The sequence below is a fragment of the Mastigoproctus giganteus genome, chromosome 10 (genome assembly GCF_048544385.1).
Source record: "Mastigoproctus giganteus isolate SK-2022 chromosome 10, ASM4854438v1, whole genome shotgun sequence".
Taxonomy (NCBI): Eukaryota; Metazoa; Arthropoda; class Arachnida; order Uropygi; family Thelyphonidae; genus Mastigoproctus; species Mastigoproctus giganteus.
The window spans coordinates 204189216-204205350 of NC_143584.1; the positions used below are offsets into that span (position 1 = coordinate 204189216).

General features: G+C 38.1%; 1 protein-coding gene across 1 annotated transcript in view; it reads left to right on the top strand.

Annotated features, from left to right (window-relative positions):
- LOC150079798 (alpha-1,3-mannosyl-glycoprotein 4-beta-N-acetylglucosaminyltransferase B-like) overlaps positions 1 to 16135 on the top strand; it is a 186539-nt gene that overhangs the window by 41962 nt on the left and 128442 nt on the right.

Sequence of the window (16135 nt, forward strand, 5' to 3'; positions counted from 1 at the left end):
TATGGCTTACACTGCTGTAATTTATTCAGTATCGGCAGCAGGAAGTGTTCATAAAGTTTCCCTATTACAGTACTGTTCATCAGGTGCTGTAGTTTGAAACTTTGCATGTTATTTTCTTTTTCATAATGGGTCATAACATTCTGTTAACACTGTATTTCCTTTGAGCCAACCAGGCTTACCGGGTGGGTAAAGTGCCTGCCTGGCAACCCAAAGGTTGTGGGTTCGAATCCCGCCTCGGGCTTGGATCAGAGTAAGTGCAAAAAACTTTGGGAGGTGCATTATGGCCACAGAAGCCGATGAGCCAACAACTAACAAAAAAAAAAAAAAAATTTCTTTTGAGTTTAACAGACGTGTCTTCCTCCATATAGTCTATTGAATTGAGGTTTTACTATATTAAATAAATTAAAGACAGGCTCTGAAATTACAGTAATATTAATTTCAAAACTACTGAATACCACATCTTCAGTTGCCATTGGTTTGAAAAATTAGTTTCTCTTACAAATTCTCCACTCTGACATACAGATATTTGGTTTCTGCTACATGCCTTTTTCTGTGTGCACTCTTTTTGAATTAGCATATGTAATTTGTCTGCCTTTTTTTTTTTTTTTTTTCAAACAGTCCAGACATATGTCTCAAGTTGCGAACATCCATTAACTGTTCAACTCCAAACTCATAGAATCACCTTTTCCTCTTCCTCATTTATCCCTTTTACTTTTACTCTTTGGGACAGCCCTCTCTCACATGTATTTCCTGAAAATTGCATTCTACAGAAATTCAAATCGATGTCACAATGAACCTTTCATCTTCTCAACCTTCGTCCTATACACAGTACTAATGTACTGTGATTTCTGATATCTTTTGTGTTTGATATTATCAGGAAGAGAGAGAGAAATGTTTGGCATTTATTAAAAAATCATAGAACAGTAAAAAAAAAAAACTTTAATAAAGGTGTAGATGAAGTTAGAAAAGAAAATAGGATATTTTCTCTTTTGATTGGATTTTTAGAAGTACAGAGTAAATCCTTTGAATTTCCAAACAAAAGAGCTGAAAACTTTATATAAAAAGAGAAAAATTTTGAAACTCAGGAAATTGTAGGTAATATCTCTATTGTTGAGGTAGAAAAAGCTATAGCAAATATTAAGCATAGAAGCATGGCTTCTTGATTCCATTCAGAAGAGGGCAGTTAGGTTAATTAATGATTCATCTCTAACAGAGTCTCTCCACTCACTTTCTCATAGACGTACTGTTTCTGCTGCATGCCTCTTCTACAGATACTTCCATGGGCACTGTTCTTCTGAATTGGCTTCTATAATTCCCGCTCTCTCTTTCAAAACAGTCCGAACACATGCCGCTGCCAGCCAACATCCATTTATTGTCCAACTTCAAACCCACAGAACCAACTTTTCATCTTCCTCATTTATTCATTCAACTGCCGTTTTCTGGAACAACCTTCCTTCATACGTATTTCCTGAAAATTACAATCTACAGAAGTTCAAGTCCAATGTCAACAAATATCTTCTTTTGTCTTCTCAACCTCCAACCCAAGCACGGTACTAAGTACTATAGGTTCTAATACCTCTCGTGTTTGGGGTTCACATAAAAAAAAAAAAAAGTAGAAAGGTAAAGATGAAATCAGACTAGAAATGCTGAAAGCTGAGGTTTTTTTGGTATCACTGTGGTTTTTTCGAAAGACAAGTTCCAGAAGATCAGAGCAAGGAATTAATGGCATTGATATATAAAAAAGGAAATCAAGCCAAATGTGACAAGTACATAGGAATTTCACTGCTTAATGTGCCAGGCAGTGCAACAATACTGATTTTCTTATTGAAGAGGTTTATAAGTATTGTTGACCTTAACAGGTTATGAGTCATATCGGGGATGCCAATCAAATATTTGCATTATTAAAAATTATAGAAAAATCATGGAAACATAACAAACTCAAATTTAGGATTCGTTGATCTTGAAAAAACATGATGAAAAGTACGTAGAAAAATCTACTCTTTCAAATTTTACAAACATATAAAATCAGGGATTATTTTTTAAGTGAAATAAAAGTAGATTGAGGGAAGTATTGAGGAATAGTTTCAGTTAAACCGAGTGAGTTAGGGCTGAAACTTTCATATATCATTTAATAAAAGAATGCAAATTATTGACAAGGTTTAGTACGGGAAACGTGAATATTGGATCATTACTGCATGCCGATGGTATAGTACTTCTAATTAGTAACCTGCAAGACCTTCAAGAATCTTTGAATAAATTAGATAAAGATAGAGAAATTAGCATGAAAGTTAGTTACACAAAAACAGAAGTTTTGTACTTTGGAAGGGATGAGAAGGGTGCAGACTAAAAAAAGGAGGGGATGCAAGTTAATAATTTTGTGTATCCAAGATATAGAAGTTAAAATATTAGACATGAGAAAAAGAATAGAATAAATAAAGCAGATGTTGGAAGCCAGTTAAAGAAATTCATTCTGAGCAAAAGACAAATTGAACAAAATTTTTTTAAAACATTAGTATTAGTATTAACAAAAATGATGGCAGGAAACAAAGCAAATATGGCATATGCAAAAAAAAAAAAAAATCATTACCCACGTAATTTGCCTATTCATTTTAATAACTTATCCAAACTCTCTTTAAATTTATTCAATTACCCACTTCCACAACACTAAGTGTGACTTTATTCCAGCAATCAGTTACTCTGGCTAAATATAAATTAGTACAGGCACTCCCTGGCTTACGTAATACTCGACTTAATGGAAATTCAACATTATGTAAATTTTTGCTGGCCAGTGAAAACTTAAGAAAATCGTGGAAATGTATTTTGCATCCCATAGAAATAAATGGAGGTATTTTGAAAATATTGTAATATGAACCACATTTTTTTTTTTTTTGGTAATTCATTCTAAGACCTCGGAAGTTGAAATTTTTGCTATATAACTAAGTTATTTATCTCTCTAAAAGGTCATTTTTATAATGGAAATTGCACTACACTTACATCGTTATCATATGTTCCGTTATAAGAATCAATTTTGAATGCCTTTGTGATATTTTTCTAAAACACATTTCTGGAGGTCACTATCATAAAACAACGAGGAAGAAATAACCCAAGAGCTGAGGGACAAAATGTAATTGAAGCAAAACGCATAATGACTAAAAAAGACAACCAACTTATACCAGCCAGAAATATTATACTCACCTTCAATACCCCTAACTTACCTGCCTCTGTAAAAGCAGGTTATTTACTTTGCCGCATTCACCCATATATTCCCAACCCTTTAAGATGCTATAAATGCCAAAAGTATGGCCATTTGCAAACTGTATGCAGAGGTGTTCCAGTCTGCCCCAATTGTGGGTCCTCAGAACACAATCAAAGTGACTGTTCAGCTACAAAAATGACATGTGCTAACTGCAAAGGTGACCACCCTACATATTCCAAAACTTGTGAAAAATGGAAAACTGAGAAAAAAATAGTAAAATACAAGGTCGAGAATAAAGTCAACTACCAGGAATCAAGAAAACAACTTACACCTAATATAAACAAAAATGTAACCTATGCCAATGTAGTAAAAAAATATCAAACAGTCTGAACTCAAACAGATGTCACTGTTCTCACTAATAAATCAATTTCTGATTGGGCTAGCAATGTCCTCTCTGAGAAACAACCAAGTGTACGTAAACAACAACCCAAAGTCTCAGACCAGGCAAATAATACTCCTCTAACAATACCAGCGGCATCTCTTCCTCCAATGAGTGCTACTACATTCGACATTACAAACTCAAATGCAATGAAAAATACCCAGGACACAACCGTGGATACAGATGGCACATTTATACAGGAAGATCCAATTTTAGAAATTCATGCTGAAGAAGAAAAAATGGGCACTGGTTGGCCAGTTTTTTCCAAAAAAGATAAACCAAAATTAGAACGTCATAAGCCAGTCGCCTTAAAAAAGCAGTCAGATACAGCTCCATCGATTAAACACAAATAATGCCTTGTATTTTACAGTGGAACTGCAGAGTGTTTCGTTGCAACACAGATGATATCCATGATCTAATTAACCCATATTCTCCAGTTGCTCTTTGTCTTTAGCATTAGCATTAGTAGAGGCATTTGATACAAGAAAGCAAGCTTATGCAGCATCAGCCAAAAAAAAAAAATAAATAAAAAATAACCACTTCCACTTCACCCCTCTGTTCGTTCGAAATACCTGTCCAGCTGAGCCTTAAACTTATTTAGGCTATCAACTTCCACGACAAGGGATGGAAGTCTGTTCCACCAACCAACCACCCGCTGGCTAAAGGCAAATTTCCGCACGTCTATCCTACCTCTGTCTTTCCTCAATTTGAATTTATGCCCTCTCAGGTGATTATTCTGAGCAAGAGGAAGAATCCCATCAGCATTGAGCATGCTCAAACCATTCAAGGCTTTATACACCTCTATCAGATCACCTCGCTGGTGCCTAGCCTCCAGACACTGTAATTTGTAAAACTTAAGCCTTTCTTCATAACAGCACCCCTTTGTTCCATTCACTAATCTTGTTGCCCTTCTCTGTACTCGTTCCAGCACAGAACACTTACCTGACCTCGCAAATTTCTCTTTTGATAAAGAATTATTGTCTTTATCGAAGAGATCGTAATACAGCAAATGCTGCCCACGGTGGTGTAGCAATCCTAATAAATTCAAAGATCCCAACTAAGGATGTCCCACTTCAAACTGAAATAGAAGCTGTTGCTGTTCACATAACTCTTCACAATGCAATAACACTAGTCTCAATCTACTTACAGCCAAACCATACTTACCGTTTAAAAGAACTTGAAGACCTCTTCATACAGATACCTCCACCCCTCTGTATATTAGGGGACTTTAATGGGCACCATCCTTTATGGGGTGATACTAAATTAGATAGACAGGGTCGACTTATTGAAAGCTTTTTAGAGGCACTAAACCTTGCAATACTGAATACTGGTGTGCACACTCACATTCAGCTCTCAACTGGACATATTTCAGCAATAGATCTTTCCATTTGTTCTCCAGTACTGGTCCCGACCATAGAGTGGTATGTTATAAATGACCCTATGGGCACGATCACTTCCCAATCGTATGTAAGGTATTGATAGCACAGGCTCCTTTAACTAAACTCTGCATAAAATGGAAATTTGGCAGAGCAAACTGGGCAAAATTCCAGTCATCAATCTCTTTTGATGAGAAAAAAATCCGTCTCCAGCCTATTGATGATGTGATAGATTATATCACGCTGCATCTCCTAAATGTGGCCAAAGATACAATACCATTATCAAATCCCCCAGGCCGAAAGCATTATAATTATTGGTGGAATTGAGGAATGCACAAAAGCAAAAAATAGAGCCTGGAATTTATTTCAGCAATATCCAATCACAGCCAATCTGATAAATTAAGGGCAAAAGCACGTTTCATACAAAGGCAAGCCAAAAAAGAATCCTGGACCCGTTTTGCATCAACCATTAACAGAAACACTGACAGCAAAATAATTCGGAAAAAAATTAGACAGCTTTCTGGTAAGTTTCCAACCATACCTTCTCCAGTCCTCTCCTGGAACGAGCGAGATCTATTAAGTCCCTTGGATATAGCGAATGCTTTGGGAAATACCTTTGCTGAAATATCAGCACCATCAGCTTATACTACATCTTTCCAGCGAATTAAAAACAGTAGAGAACAGTATTCTATTAACTTTCAAACTGCCCTCATTCTATTGTATAACAAACCTCTACAGTATTCTGAACTTTTGCATGCCATTAAAACAGCTCATAATGGTGCCGCCGGATCTCATGGGATCTGTTATGTCATGCTGCAGCATCTTGATGATAAAGCTTTGCACCTCCTCCTGGTCTTTTACAACTGTATTTTTTTAGAAAATGTTTATCCAGCTTCTTGGCACCACTCTATTGATTTGGCATTCCTGAAGCCTGGAAAAGATCCATCCAACTCCCATAGCTATAAGCCAATATCTCTGTCAAGCTGCCTCAGCAAAATCCTTGAAAAAATTGTCCACTGTAGACTTGTCTGGATCATTGAGTCACAACATCTAATGAGCCATAGTCAACATGGCTTTCGACAAAACAGATCATGCTTGGATCTCATGATCAAGGCTGAATTTGCCATTCACAATGCCTTTGTTAAACACGAACATCTAGTAATCGTTTCTATAGATATAGAGAAGGCTTTTGACACCATCTGGTGGCATGGCATACTTAGTGATCTTTATTCTCTCGAACTACGGGCAACCTTCCCATATTTGTTCAAAACTTTCTACACAGTAGATCATTTCAAGTAAGATACCAAAATGACCTCTCTACAACTTTCATTCAGGAAGAAGGTGTTCCTCACGGATCAGTACTGCGTGCTACTCTTTTTGCTCTTAGAATCGATTTCATCACTAAATGGCTTCCAAACCCGTACCTTTATGCAGATGACCTTTCCATCTCCTGGCATTCCCAAAACAAGAGATCTATTGAAAGGCAGCTTCAAATATCACTGAATAAAATACAACAATGGGTCAGTCTTAACGGCTATCTTCTCTCACAACAGAAAACAGTTGCTATCCATTTTTGTAGACAACACAAACTTCATCTGGATCCTGAACTTCAAATTTCCAATGTCTTCATTCCAGTCACTACTAACATCAGATTTCTAGGATTAATCTTTGACAACAAATTAAATTTCTTAGACCATATTAAAAATGTACGTACTTCCTGCTTAAAAAAGTTAAATATACTCAGAACTTTATCCACCCTAACATGGGGTGCAGATCGCACCTCCCTGCTTTGGTTATACAGGGCATTAATCAGATCCTGTCTATGATTCTGCCAGAAGAAGTGCTTTGCGCTGGCTTGATCCAGTTCAGCACAGTGCCTTGAGGATTGCACTTGGGGCTTTCAGAACATCACCAGCACATAGCCTCTACATTGATGCTCATAAGCCCCCCATTAACTTTACATAGGAAAACACTGCTACTAAAGTATTCTGTCAAAATACAGAGCTGTGCCTTGCATCCAATTCAGTCATACCTATTCAATCCACCATTAGAAAACCTCTACAGAAATAAGCCTAGTATAGTAAACCCAGCTGGTCTTTGCCTTCTTGAACTGATGCAGGTTTGGAATGTTTCCATTCATTCTGTTCAACAGGTAGTAACATGCACTTACCCATCATGGACTCGTCCACCTCTACCGACCTGTGACACTTACCTTTGCCAGTGGGGAAAAAATATTCTTCAAGCATCAAATGTGAAACAACTTCATGCAGTTCATCACACTCACAGATATATTGATTTTTCTCCAATTTATACAGATGGCTCTAAATCTATCTCAAACGTTGGAGCAGCAGCAGTGTTTCTAAATACCACTACTTCAGCATCCCTTCCTGAATTCAGTATCTTCTCAGCAGAATTATATGCAATTAAACTAGCCTTAGAAAATCTCTGTTCTGACTGCTCATTAAAATTTGTTATTTACACTGATTCCCTCAGCTCAATTATGGCATTATATAACTCCTCAGATAAAGTTCACCCTGTTCTAAATGAAATTAGAAGATTATTACTGCGGATTGAACAGTGCAACCAACTGATCACCTTCTGCTGGATTCTGGCACATTCTTGAGTTTCTGGTAATGAACTGGCTGATAAAGCTGCAAAAAAGTCCGACTACTTTAGATTTAACCAATATCCCTGTTTCAGCATCAGACTATCCACAAATTATTCATGGTGCATGCCTTGCCTAACAGAATGGACAGCAATCTGGCACTCTCAAACAAACAATAAACTTTTTAAATTTAAACAGGATCCTAAAATTTAGCGTTCCAGTGTCCATATATCAAGACGAGAAGAAATAGTCCTTTCAAGAGCAAGAATAGGTCATACTCATTTAACTCACCTTCATTTATTCACAGGAGATGATCCACCACAGTGTCCACATTGTTTTATAAATTTGACTGTTAAACACATTCTCATTGAATGCCCATACAGTCTGTCCTCGTATAGCACGATAGTTGTGTTCCTAGAAACCCTCGTGCAATGCAAAATCGTGCAATATAAACAACAGGCCCTATGGGAAAAGTGGGGTTAGGTGCCGACCACCCAAGATTGAACACACATTTGGAACCAAAACATTACCAAACACAATAAATAATCGGGTAATTTTAATCGTTATAAAATATTTACGTATTTTATAACGATTAAAATACGTAATAAAAAATATTTATTTTTATTATTTATTTAAATAATAAAAATTTATTATATTAAATAAAATACTTACGTATTTTATAATACGTAAGTATAAATTATAATACGTAAGTTGTAATAAAATGCTTACGTATTTTATTACGACTATTACGTAATAAAATATTGCTAATGCTTTTGCTTCTATCGTAAGAAAACTTGTTTTTTATTTGATTTTTGATACAAATAGATGACAGCCGTTCCATCTCTTCCAATTCTTTGTGTCTTAATATAATGGATTTTAATTACACTTTGAGTTGTTCCTTCTATGAAAGTTGTTTTTATTTTCTCTGCATTCTTTCTAATTCTCGGCGTTGCCTCATTTCGGCCTGTAGCACGTGCAATATCACATGGTCTTTCATTTTGCTCAAAGCATTTCACAATTTCATATTTTTTCTCTATCGACAGAGGCGGACTGGCCATAAGCCTTACCCGGGAAATCCCGGTGGGCCGGAGGCCGGTGTGATTTTGGCCATAAACCGTAGTATGAGGCCACTATAAATTTTCCCGGGCAAGAATTTTTGACCCAGTCAGCCTCTGTTTATCGATATTGCTTTTTTTTTTTCTCTCTCTCTCTGAATCTGCAGTGTCTTCGCCAGGACGCTTCCTTTTCACACCTTTTAAGTATTTTACTCATTTTTAGGGAATAAAGCACAATTACAAAATGAGGAGGCACGCTTGATACACATAAACAAAGCTGCGCCCGTGTAGCAACTGAATAAACAACACCGTAAAGGCCGAGAGACACTATTAACACCTCACATTTTACTAAAGCACATTTCTGGGGGTTACTACCATAAAACAATTTCCAGTTGCGTTTCTGCTAGTGGAATCTGTTATAAACTGGTAGTAAAGTAAAGTAAAGTAAAGTGCAGCCATTATCAACCCACTGCAGGGTAGAAGCCTCCTCAACAATTCATGCTGAGGGAAATGGACCATAATCTGCCACGCTGGTCCAGTGCGGGTTGGCAGATCGACCATATTCAGCAGTCAGGGGCTTGAACCCCGGTCTACTCAAAGAGCGTGTGCTACTGCACAACCGCTCCTGCCCACTCGGCTACGGAGGCCATCTAATTGCATTTGCGATTATACCGATAGCTGGAATTCTGTTGGTTTTTACGTTATTATGGTGAAATGTTTCCCCTTTACTGATATAAAAAACATAAATACATTTTCAGAATCTTCTCTTCATTCCTATCGTGTTGCGTTCAGTTGGGGTGATTCCGCGTTCGACTGTCATTTCTTGTAAACACAAAGGCGAATCGTGCATAAGCGAATTCGGTTCGTGTTATATAAGATATCGTTCCCCTATTTATAAATCGTGTATGATCGAATTTGTGTAATGTAAACACATGTTATACGAGGACCGACTATAAACAAGACAGAAATACAACCCTGCTATCATTAGTTAACCTTTGGAAATCAATAACTCTAGAGAATGTAATTGGTGACAATGCAAATATTCCTGAATTTTTCGGATTTCTGAAGCAGATTGGAGTCTAATCATTTTTGATTTCAGCCTTTTCTGACAATACGAGAATTTCTTATATATTATTACAATAAATGAATAGGCACATTATAGCCAAAGCAACTTATGTGCCATCAAAACCCCCACAACAACAACAACCTTTGTGTATATCATCTCAGAAAGAGTAAATAAGCCATACTTACAGATCTGTAGTTGCCCTCTTCACCCTTTGAACCACCCTTGTGTTAGGAGAGACATTGGCCCCGGGTGCCAAGCGTTCCATGGCCAAGCGATTTCAGTGCGTTCGTTAAAGCAATCCTCCTAAAGAGCTTTTGCCAGATATAGATTCTTTTTCGTTCTAAATACCGTTTTCTTCATTTTCTATTAGAGTAGCTCTTTCGCACTACAAGTAGTAGGCAAAGGCCCAGAAAGGAAAGTCACCTTTCTGTTTCTTTTTCTTATTTCACTAACACAACTAACAGCCGCTTGGTCACCTCGTGGCACTGCTCCTGCCTCCCCGTGGCGGGGCCAGAAACCTGGAAGGAAAAGTTATCCTTCCGGGGCCAAAAGGAGCAATTATGGAAACCGAACGTTTTCCACCTCTCAAGACTGTAAATCCTGCTTCTTTGGATTTGCAACAAACTGACTCTGACTATCAAACACGGAAGAGGATGAAAACAGATGTACCTCAAATGGAATATCCATCTTTCCTCATACTGCATTCCCTAACGAATCAGTCTTTGGGTACTTTGTCTCCTTTTTATATACAGAAATGTCTAGAAAGTGTAGCCGGGTCACCAAAAATGGTAAGAAGACAGAAGTCTGGCGACCTATTAGTCGAAACCGCCAATCGTAAACATTCTGAGTCCCTTCTGAAACTTACATCGTTTGGTGGAGTTCCTGCTAAAGTATCTCCTCATGCTACCCTGAATAGCTCCAAAGGAGTAATTTCCGAATGGGATCTGTTGAACGTCAAAGAGGAGGAAATTGTTCAAGAACTCCAAGACCAGAAAGTTACTGAAGCAAGACGAATAATGGTGAAGAAAGATGGAGAATTTGTTCCTACTCGTAGCATCATTCTCACATTTTCTACACCAAATCTTCCTTCATCAGTAAAAGCAGGATACTTAAACTGTCGCATCCGTCCTTATATACCCAATCCTATTCGATGCTACAAGTGTCAGAAGTTTGGACATTCCCAAACTGTCTGCCGAGGAGATTCCGTTTGCTCAAACTGCGGATCAAAAGAACATGTCCATACTGATTGTAATGCTGAATCATCACGGTGTCCAAACTGCAAAGGCAACCATTCAGCTTTTTCTAGATCCTGTGAGCAATGGAAGCTGGAGAAAAAAATCCAAAAATACAAAGTGGAGAACAAGGTCACATACCCTGAAGCCAGAAAGAACCTGCTACAAAACATGCCTAAGCGTACATATGCTGAAGCATCCAAAAGACAACAAACAGTTTCAACGCAAACAGATATATCAGTCCCACAAAAAGTGTCAATTTCTGATTGGGCTCGATCATTGCTATCACCTGCATCACAGTCTACAAAACACCAAACGGTAGATAGGACAAACAATACCCCGATCTCGATACCATCTACTGCAAAATTAGATCCAGTTACCGCAGATCAGAAGGAAAATTCAGTTCATGTTAGAAAGAAATTATCTGATAACACAGCTATGGATATTGCAGAAAACAATACTTGTAATGAACCCATCATAGATCTTCATGCAGAAGACGACATAGACACACGTCCATTCTTTTCAAAAAAGGACAAAATAAAAATTGACCATCACAAGCAGAGCAACATTAAAAAACAGACAGATTCAACCTCTAATTCAAAACCAACACAATGAACAACATAATTCAATGGAATTGCAGAGGCTTTCGTAGCAACATAGACGATATATATGAACTAATTGATCGTTATCATCCTGTGAGCATATGCCTACAGGAAACAAATCTAACACCACAAGTGTCCGTGTCAGTTAAATATTACACTCTTTTTCGACAAGACAGGACAAACAGTGCTCATGGTGGAGTGGCCATACTCATAGACTCAAGGGTTCCTTGTAAACAAATTCCTCTTCAAACTGCCTTAGAAGCTGTTGCGGCTCGTGTAATGATTGGCATTTCTTTAACGATCGTTTCAATATATCTCCCTCCCAATCAGCAATGTACGATTCACGAACTAGAAAACCTTGTTTTGCAATTACCGTCACCAGTTTGCCTATTAGGAGACTTTAATGGACACCATCCACTATGGGGATCCCCCGTCTCAGACAGACGCGGAGAACTCATTGAGACACTACTAGACAGACAGAATTTAACATTACTGAACACAGGTTTACCCACTTACATTCATTTTCCTACTGGAGCATCATCTGCAATAGACCTCTCAATCTGCTCTCCGATCCTCTTCCCAAGTGTCGAATGGACAACACTTGACAATCCTCTCAACAGTGATCACTATCCAGTAATATGCAGAATTCAAACCACGAATTCCAAAACAACTGATCCGCAAATGAAATGGAAATTTTCTAAAGCAGACTGGACAAAATATAAAAGTCATATCTCTTTTGATGATCACATCATTGAGTCTGCCTCTATCAATACTGTCACAAAACATATCACAATGCAGATACTATCAGCTTCAAAGGTTGCCATCCCACAGTCTCAATTAAGAAATCGTAGACATACCAATCACTGGTGGAACGATGATTGTAATAAGGTGAAAAGAGAAAAGAATGCAGCATGGAACTTATTCCGAAAATGCCCTACCACTGCCAACCTTATCAATTATAAGAAACTTAAAGCCAAAGCACGGTACATCAGGCGAAAGGCTAAAAAAGACTCTTGGATAAAATTTGCTTCATCAATCAATAAAGACACTGATGCCAGAATAATATGGAAAAAAATAAGGCAGCTAAATGGTAAATACCCTACATTACCTGCACCTATTTTTAATTGGAATGGGAAGGAGATCTCTAATCCAGAAGATATTGCAAATGCCTTAGGAACTGTGTTCTCTGAATTGTCCGCCTCCATCGCGTATCATCCATCATTCCAAAAAATTAAAGCTGATGCTGAAAAATTCAAACTAAATTTCAAAACTACCTGCCGTTTACCCTATAATCAACTGCTCACACTATCAGAATTGAAAGAATCTATAAATATTTCCCACAACAGTGCCCCTGGCCCTGATGGAATTTACTATGAAATGCTTAAAAATCTAGATCAGCAATCATTATCCTCTCTACTAAAATTTTACAATCGGATATTTTATGAACACACATTTCCTAGCTCCTGGCAACATTCATATGTAATTGCTATCCCCAAACCAGGAAAAGATCATTCGATCCCTAACAACTACAGACCGATCTCTCTAACCAGCTGCTTAAGTAAAACTTTAGAAAAAATGGTGCACCGTCGATTGACGTGGTACCTTGAGTCTAGAAACATAATCAGCAACAATCAGTTCGGCTTTCGGAAGAAGAGATCATCCTTAGATCTCATGATAAAGGCTGAATCAAACATAAGAAACGCTTTTATCAGGAATCAACATCTCGTCATGGTGTGTCTCGATATAGAAAAAGCTTTCGATACCACATGGCGTTATGGAATCCTAAAGGATCTCCATTCTATAGATATGAAAGGGCATTTACCATATTTTATCCAAAACTTCCTTTTCCACAGGACATTCCAAGTTCGATATCGGCAGGCTCTGTCTCACACATACAGACAAGAAGAAGGTGTCCCTCAAGGCTCTGTCCTCAGCGCCACTCTATTTGCTATACGAATTAACAATATCACAAACAGCATTCCAAACACTGTTGACTCATATATTTATGCTGATGATCTTACCTTGTCCTGCCATTCTCAGACTATAAATTATATTGAGAGGCAATTACAAATATCAATAAATAATATTGAACTATGGATGACACAAAATGGATATCGATTATCAAAACACAAATCTATGGCCATGCACTTCTGCAACAAGCGCAAAATGCATCCAAAACCCGAGTTACACTTGGCCAATCATCCTCTTCCAATCGTTAACAGTATTCGTCTCCTAGGGCTAATTTTTGATAAGAATCTAAATTTTCAGGAGCATGTTAAACACCTATGACCCACCTGCCTTAAGAAAATTAACATACTTCGGGTCGTCTCTAGTACATCCTGGGGTGCAGACCGGTACACCCTGCTCCACATGTATAGGTCTCTAATTAGATCTCGCCTAGATTATGGAGCGCCTGTCTATGACGCTGCTAGAGAGAGTACTTTGGCTCGTCTTGCTCCAATCCAACACGCTGCCCTTAGGATTGCCCTGGGTGCATACAGAACATCACCTGTTCAAAGTCTGTATGTTGAGGCTCACGAACCTCCACTCAGTATCAGGAGAAAGATGTTACTGTTAAACTACTCGGCTAAAATTAAAAGCTTCCCCACTCATCCTATTTGGCCACTACTGTATGATCCGCAGTGGAGAACACACTATGGAAACAAACCCAGAACAATCCGACCTGCCGGTATCAGATTACAGAACCTATTAGAATGCTGGAATATTTCCTTTCATAATATCATCAGAGATTTAAAAGACCCGGATCCCCCATGGATTACCTTAACTCCTTCATATGATGATTACTTTGAAAAATGGGGAAAAGGTGCTGTAGCAGATGTTAACATCAGACAATTGCATCTTGTCCATGAAGAAAATTATTCCCACTTTTCTAAGATCTACACTGACGGTTCAAAGTCGGGCAATAAAGTGGGTGCAGCTGCTGTCTTCCCTAATACAACTGTTTCTATTCCACTTCCAGCTGAATGCAGCAGCTATACTGCTGAACTCTATGCAATTAAACTTGCCCTGGAAAATATTTCCCTCCTGTCAACGAATAAAAGTATAGTGTACACTGATTCCAAGAGTGCTCTCTTAGCTCTCACAAACACCTCACCTTGCAATCCTTTGGTAAAGCTAATAAGACAAGAACTGATACATCTCCATGAGCAACATTGCACTGTTGTCTTCTCCTGGATCCCAGGCCATAGCGGTATTCCTGGAAATGAGTGCGCTGATCATGCCGCAAAGCATCCCTCCAACGTAGCCTTATCAAATGATCTTGTCCCCTATCCTGATTATAAACATAAAATACAGGAAATATGTGTGGAACAATGGAAAAAGCAAACACATAATAAACTGTGGAAAAAGCAAACACATAATAAACTGTTTCAATTGAAACCTGAACCACAATTATGGACCTCTAGCTTCCGTAAAATCAGAAAGGAAGAAGTACTTCTAGCCAGAATCCGAATTGGCCACACTCACCTTACTCATCTGTTTCTGCTCACAGGAGATGATCCTCCTCTGTGCACGCATTGTTTGCAGCCGCTATCAGTGAAACACATTCTGATTGAATGTAGCTTGTTCGACACTGCCCGACAGTCTACTTTCAGCTCCATCTCAAACCTCTTGTCACTCAACAGCATCATAGGTAATGACGCAAAACTCTCCGAATTTTTCACCTACTTGAAAAAAATTAAAATGCATGACCAACTCTAATTGCTCCCAGAGCAGTTATCACATGTATACTTACTTACTTTGATAGGCGCAATATGGCCTATGTAGCCCTTGCGCCAGAAATCCCATAACAACAACAACAGGAGAGACATTTGCACATCTCCAATCTGTAGGAACATCTTGAATCTGAGGATGTCTCAGTATTACAGAAAATACTCTCACAATTTCTGTGAATTTGTTTTACAGCCATCAATTTAAATTTGTTGAATTGTACTTTATGGCCAATGGTAATTTAAATTGAAGATCTTTTCCTATTTAAATTTATGGACCCCCCTTTGTGTGTTTCATCAGAGAAAGAGGAAGGATGCTGACAGCATTTAGTTTACGCAACCCTTTTAAAGTCGTGCTGTAGCTCAGTTGTTAGGCACGAGGGTGCGTAAGTACATGTGCTTTGTGTAACTGTAGTTCAGGCCTGCTTGGCTACTGAATACAATGCTGCTTCTTGTATTCTCTACCTTGTGAACTCTTCTGATCATGTGATTATCCTAGAATATAAATAGAAAATTTATTTATTTGTGCACCTCAATTAGGTTACTATGCTGATGCATAAGTTTCTGTACACTGCAGTGAACAGTTTTTTTTTGTAAGATCCTTATTTTTAATATGTATAGTGATGCTAACAGCTGAATATCCCTACTTTGTGCTGTTCATTGCACAGCGTGGAATTAGTGGTTATGTTTAGGCAGCCATTTATTATTATTATTATCATTAGCTATAGAGTGCAAGGAAACCTGAGGCTTATGCTGCACCAGCCAAAAAAAAAAATTCCTGAGTTACCCTGAGAGAGAGAGAGAGAGAGAGAGAGAGAGAGAGAGAAGTAAAAGGG